Below are 7,703 nucleotides of genomic sequence, written 5' to 3'. Positions count from 1 at the left end.
TCATCAGGCTGACCCCCAGTGTTCATGGATCAGATTACTGAGTAGTTTGGTTCATCAGGCTGACCCCCAGTGTTCATGGATCAGATTACTGAGTAGTTTGGTTCATCAGGCTGACCCCCAGTGTTCATGGATCAGATTACTGAGTAGTTTGGTTCATCAGGCTGACCCCCAGTGTTCATGGATCAGATTACTGAGTAGTTTGGTTCATCAGGCTGACCTCCAGTCTTCATGGATCAGATTACTGAGTAGTTTGCTTCATCAGGCTGACCCCCAGTGTTCATGGATCAGATTACTGAGTAGTTTGGTTCATCAGGCTGACCCCCAGTGTTCATGGATCAGATTACTGAGTAGTTTGGTTCATCAGGCTGACCCCCAGTCTTCATGGATCAGATTACTGAGTAGTTTGGTTCATCAGGCTGACCCCCAGTGTTCATGGATCAGATTACTGAGTAGTTTGGTTCATCAGGCTGACCCCCAGTGTTCATGGATCAGATTACTGAGTAGTTTGGTTCATCAGGCTGACCCCCAGTGTTCATGGATCAGATTACTGAGTAGTTTGGTTCATCAGGCTGACCCCCAGTGTTCATGGATCAGATTACTGAGTAGTTTGGTTCATCAGGCTGACCCCCAGTCTTCATGGATCAGATTACTGAGTAGTTTGGTTCATCAGGCTGACCCCCAGTGTTCATGGATCAGATTACTGAGTAGTTTGGTTTATCAGGCTGACCCCCAGTGTTCATGGATCAGATTACTGAGTAGTTTGGTTCATCAGGCTGACCTCCAGTCTTCTCTTGAAGTTATTGAGGGATGATGAGGTTTTGGCAATGTGAAGATAATAATTCCAGAGTATGATACCTCTATATCTGATAGAGAATTGACTATGTGAGGTCTGGCAGTGGGCAGGGTGAAGGTTATCACAGTGTCTTGTGTTATATAGATGGATTTCAGAATGAACCTGGAAGAATCCACTGAAGGGTTTAGGTAAACTGTCTGGGAGGTATGAGTATTTGTAGATGAAAGTGCATAATTGGCGTACATTAACGTCGTAAATAGACAAGATATTGAGTTTCTTAAACAAAGGCGGAGATGGGGCCAGGTAATTAGAGGATGTGGCTAGTCTTGCAAATTTATTTTGTATGAGGAGTAATTTTTGTAGGAAGGAGGCATTGATACTGGCCCAGACAAATATTACAGTAAATGAGATATGGCTAAATGAAGCTATAGTATAGAGTTAGGAAGCAAGCCTGATGAACCAAGCCTCTAATCTTTCTGATGATACCAACACATTTCTCACTTTGCTGCAGACAAACTGAATATGATCTTTCCAGGACACCTTTTCATTAATTAGAACACAGTAGATATGACTTGTTCCATTTTATTCCCACCAATTGAGATTCTGGCTCTTTTAAAAATATTTTTTAACAATATTTCTTATTCTTACTGGTGAATACAATAAAGTTAGATTTTTTTTAATTTTTTTTACATTTAAAGAGCATTTGTTTATCTTGGACCATTCAGAACATATGACCATGCCTGAAGTAGCTTAGTTAATTAGTGAAGGAAAATGATTGTGTGATAAAATCAAATGTATCCTCAGCAAAGATAAGGGGAAGATGTACGGTAGAAGACCCAGCAGCAAGGTCATTGATATAGATTAGGAATAGATGTAGAGCCGTCTCCATTAAACAAATTGATGCTGATATCTTCAAATTACCAATGGCCTTCATCACCCCCAGTACATCATCACCCCCATTACATCATCACCCCCATTACATCATCACCCCATTACATCATCATCACCCCCATTACATCATCATCACCCCCATAACATCATCACCTCCATAACATCATCACCTCCATTACATCATCACCTCCATTACATCATCACCTCCATTACATCATCACCTCCATTACATCATCACCCCCATTACATCATCGTCCCCCCTACATCATCATCACCCCCATTACATCATCACCTCCATCATCAACCCCACTACATCATCATCACCCCCATTACATCATCATCACCCCCATAACATCATCACCTCCATTACATCATCACCCCCATTACATCATCATCACCTCCATAACATCATCACCTCCATTACATCATCATCACCCCCATTACATCATCACCTCCATCATCAACCCCACTACATCATCATCACCCCCATTACATCATCACCTCCATCATCAACCCCACTACATCATCACCCCATTACATCATCAGCCCCACTACATCATCATCACCCCCATAACATCATCACCTCCATTACATCATCACCCCCACTACATCACCCCCCACTACATCAACACCCCCACTACATCATCACCCCCACTACATCATCACCTCCACTACATCATCACCTCCACTACATCATCACCTCCATTACATCATCATCACCTCCATCATCACCTCCATTACATCATCGCCCCCACTACATCATCACCCCCACTACATCATCACCCCCACTACATCATCACCCCCACTACATCACCCCCACTACATCATCACCTCCACTACATCATCACCCCCACTACATCATCACCTCCACTACATCATCACCCCCACTACATCATCACCTCCACTACATCATCACCTCCATTACATCATCACCCCCATTACATCAGGAGGCTCAAACTGAAGCAGAGAAGGGAAATGTCCCTTAGTGTAGTCCAAGGGATTTCCAATCAGTTTTCTCAATTTTCTTTGACAGAGAGGAACCCACATTCACAAAAAAAAGTTATTAAATTCACATGAAATAACATCAGGATCACTATAGGTTTTATTTTCCATCAATACATTGAGATGGGTCAGTTGTAGATGCCTTTTTCTTATTCATTGAGAAGGCAGTTGTCCCACACCCTGACTTTTGATAATTGGAAAATATTTTATGCAAAAGATGCAGAACAAAACCACAAAACTGGCTACTTTGGCAACGACCCTGGGACTTAACATGAGCACATCAAACCCCAAGGTAATGAGCATCAACCAGACAATAACATAAACCTGGACAGGAGATATACTGGAAGAAGTAACATATATTCACTGACGGAAGTGACGGACTGACAAACAAGAATAGGGAAGTCAAGAACAGCTTTTTAAATGTCAAGACAAATATGGACCTCCAAGATCATTTCAACAAGAAATCAAATCCGCATCTTCAACTCCAATATCAAATCATTTCTACGGGGAAGAAACGTGGAGAAACACAAACGTAACAAGAAATAGACTTCAAACATTCAGAAACAAATGCCTAAGACACATCCTGTCAATATACTTGTCAAACACCCATAAGAAACAAAGAACTCTAGGAAGTCGCACAACAATAACTACATGAAATCCAAATCAAATGCAGGAAATGGGGCTGGATTGGGCCGTGGAGAAAACTCAGAACGGCATAGGGGAAGTTTGTGAATGACCTATGCTCCCTTAAAAGCAAAAGGTTTTAAGTCAAGTAAGAGAAACCTTATGGCCTGGCAGTTCAATCCCAAAAATTAACAAATTGTCATTTCCAACACAAAATGTGTCGGTATTGACAATTTCCGGGTTATTACCATTACAAAGTAGTGACTTTTTGTATAACTTCTGTATAGAATGTATACCTCCGCTCATTACTGCTTACTACATGATATTATACTGTCTTTATAGCAATCGATTATGTGTAGATATCCATTTCCTCCCACTTATTTTGAACAACTATCCTAATGCGATACACCATTACCCCGTCATTACTGCCACAATGTAATCAATACAATTTATTTATAAAGCACTTTTTACATTAGCAGATGTCCCAAAGTGCTGTACAGAAGCCCAGCCTAAAGCCCCAAACAGCAAGCAATGCAGGTGTAGAAGGAAAAGCTAGGAAAAACTCCCTAGAAAGAAGAAGCAGGCTCTGAGGGGTGGCAAGTCCTCTTCTGGCTGTGCCAGGTGGACACACAGCATTCCAAAGAAAACATATATGGACACATGAAATAGCACACTTCTGTCTATGTCAAGTGTAAAGCACTTGTTCCCAATATAACTATTGTAAAAATGATAAATATATAACAATTTAAACAATACATTGCATTGTCGATGGTGCCGGTATAGAAGCTCAGCCAGCAAAAGGCACATATTTATGGATTAATTAATTAAAATATATATTTCTGATTGTGGTAGCACCAAATCATATAGACAGATAAAATAAAACCATTGTTTGTCATTCAGTTTTAAAATAAAATATAATGTTTTATGATGTGATGCTAATGACATCTGCAGAAGGTTCTGGAAAAACAGTCAAATCTATTGTATTGTTGAATAAAATAGTCACATCCAAAACCAGTTTATGATTCCTGACAAAAGGAGAAAAGTATTCAAGAAACAACTTTTTAAATTTTCATAAGAAATGCCAAAAGTGTCTGTAGTTCCAAAATCACACACATGTCAAATATAGTTTCCAAAATTCTGTGAAACAAAATGTCCATATTTTCCAGAAATCCTATTTAGAGGATTCCGGATTTTGTGCTTATTCCTGATTCCGGGAATCTGACAACTAGATTTCTGAAAAACGTGGACATTTTGTGAAAGTTATTGGGATTTTGCAACCAGTAGATCAGATCCTTCATTCCCCAGTAAATACTGTATGTAAAAACAAGAGACATGTCCTGCTGTATGCTTACCTATGTCAAGTGTGATTGAAAAACGTGCTGCAACAAAACCAATGAACCTTATGGACAGTTGAAACACTTCAAACACTGGTATATGTCATCTGTCTGTAAACTGTACTATATATCGATTGAATCCGTCTTCTGCCGGCATCTTGACAACGTATTTTGCACTTAGAGTGAAAATCATGGACTGTAGCTAGCCATTATAGCCTTAATGTTGGTTTGTGCTCACTGTTCAATGGATTATAGTTTATTACCTTGTGTATTTTAGTGATGAGTATGGGGAATAGTACCTCCACTCTAAAACATGTAAATATTTATATTTATGTGAGCATATGTCTTTAATTTCTTTAGTTGAAAGTGGAAACGTTGTTTATTTTTAACGGTTTAATGAATGTAAAGTCAGTGCACATCTACAGTACTGAGACAGAAGTTTAAGCTAGCCTGAGTACCAGTTTCTTTACCTAACATTTGACTCCTTGACACTCCTTGTCATTGCCTTTGGCGTGGAATGTTAGCTAAAGAGACTGGAACCCAGACTAAGTCTAAGGTATCAATCTATTGGGGAACAGTGTACATGACTGAATCAAGTTGAACAAATGTTCAGATCATTGTCACTGCTACTCTAATCACACCACTCATCTCTCGCTCTCTGTCTCTCTCTCTCCTTCTCTGTCTCTCTCTCTCTCCTTCTGTCTCTCTCTCTCTCCTTCTGTCTCTCTCTCTCCTTCTGTGTCTCTCTCTCCTCTCTCTCTCTCTCTCTCCTTCTGTCTCTCTCTCTCTCTCTGTCTCTCTCTCCCTCTCCTTCTCTGTCTCTCTCTCCTTCTCTCTCTCTATCGCCTGGGGATTGCTCCATGCCTGAGGGTTTAATTTGATGTCCAGTATTACTGTCTGTACTTGAAATGTTAATGTGCTTTTCATGAATGTGTATCTGAATATACAGTATACTAACTAAAAAGGTACTTGGACTTACAGTACTGGAGTTTACCAAAGCAAAGGTGTGTCTGTATTTCTCTAGTAGTTGTATTTATTGTCAAATAGTTTTCTATGCATTTATTAGGTACAGATACAATTAAAAGATTATGTAGTTAATTAGTATTTTATTTTTCAGGGACCATGCCAACCAAGTACAAATATACTCCCTTAAATATTTATGAATGAAGCTAAAACTTTTTATTTGGCATTTTGGAATTGATCAAATGTTTCATATGAGGCGACAGTACAGAATGTAACCTTTTTATTTGAGGGTATATTCATACATATGTGTTTTAACTTTTTATAAATTAAATATCTGTATGTATCTAGTCTCCCCATTTGAAGGTGTCAAGTATTTGGACAAATTCACTTAAGTGTATTAAAGTGGTCTGGATGCTACCATGATTACGGATAATCATGAATTAATCATAAATAATGATTATTGGGAAAGTTACAGAGGCACAAATATCATACCCTAACCTCTCACCAATAGGGCAATATTCATGCAGAAATTGTGCGATTGGTTCTAAAAAATCAAATCACTCGGGGGTTGAGACTTCTCGTTGTTTGTTTGGGGCAGCAGGTAGCCTAGTGGTTAGAGCATAGAATACGCCAGTAGTGATGGGTCGTTCGCGAACGAGTCGGCTCTTGTAGGTGAACGTTGGGAGCTGGCTCACATATCAGAAGAGCCAAATCTATTTATAAAAATATTTAAAAAATTAAGAAATGCATAATTAAAAGATTTTAATTAATATAATAAACTAATTCAAAGAACTAAAAAATGAATAAATAATATAGGACTAAATGCTCAAGCGCACATACATTCGTTCTGACTAACAGTCTCACTTGTTGTTCCTGTCAATCAGACACGCAGTGTCAACCAATGAACCAAAGATGCGTGAGGGAGGGAGGGCCGAGCCAACTCACGCACAGTCACACACTTAGCAGCCGAGGGGAGAGAGGATCCTTGAAAACAACAGATGGACAATGAGTCGGAAGCACAGTAGCATTTGGATGCATTTTAATAATGTAGACAATGTTAGAGCACAGTGTAGAATTTGCCAAAACAAAATCTCATATAAAGTCGGTTCTATGCACAACCTACACCGGCATATGCGAACTGTCCACCCAACTGTGAAGCTAGCTGTAGCGGAGCTTCGAGAAACTAGCGGGCCTGCTAGTGATAGTGGTGGAGCCAGCACCTCCACACGTAGAGATGTATCCACTCAGTCAAGTAGGCCTGCTAGTGGTAGTGGTGGAGATGTATCAACTCAGTCAAGTAGGCCTAATCCGCGAACAACAGCAACGCAGTTCTCTATGGACCAGTTTATGCCAAAGTCTATATCTGTAGCAAAACAAGGCCAAATTGATATTGCATTGGCTAAAATGATTGCCACCAATTAACAGCCATTTTCGATCGTGGAGGACAGAGGTTTTAAAAATGATATTAATAGTCTAAATCCAATGTACACAATTCCAAGCAGGAAACCCCTTTTAAAATCACTTATTCCTCAACTGTACGAGCACACAGGTTTCAGTGTGGGAAAGAGTCCAAAAAGCTACTGCAGTTTGCCTTCCCACTGACTGCTGGACATCAGGGGTAACCACTTCTTACATGTCGGTTACATGTCACTTCATTGAAGATGTCTCGCTGTCTTCTGGACTGCTTTGAGTTCAGCAACAGACACACCTCAGAGAACGTGGCAGAGGAACTGTTGAGAGTGGCCAGAGAATGGCAAGTAGATGGAAAAGTGGTCAGTTGCGTTAGCAACAATGCAGCTAACATAACCAAAGTCATGAAAATGTTAAAATGGACCCATCATCCATGTCTTGCCCCACACAATCAACCTGATTGTAAGAGATGCTCTGAAGGTGATGAAGCCCACTGTGGACAAAGTGAAAGCAGCTGTGGAATACTTCCACAGGAGCACAGTAGGTGCTGAAAAACTAAAGTCTACATTTTATCCAAGATGGCGTAGCAGTCAGACGTCTTGTCGTGAGGTGTCCCTTGTATATATCGTTTTTTTACATATTTTTCTTCGCATATCTTTTAAAACATTTTGCTAAACCTCAACTTC

This window comes from Oncorhynchus kisutch, linkage group LG8 (assembly GCF_002021735.2).
Source record: "Oncorhynchus kisutch isolate 150728-3 linkage group LG8, Okis_V2, whole genome shotgun sequence".
NCBI classification, from domain to species: Eukaryota; Metazoa; Chordata; class Actinopteri; order Salmoniformes; family Salmonidae; genus Oncorhynchus; species Oncorhynchus kisutch.
The sequence above is the reverse complement of the archived record's forward strand: the minus strand, read 5'-3'. Positions refer to the sequence as shown.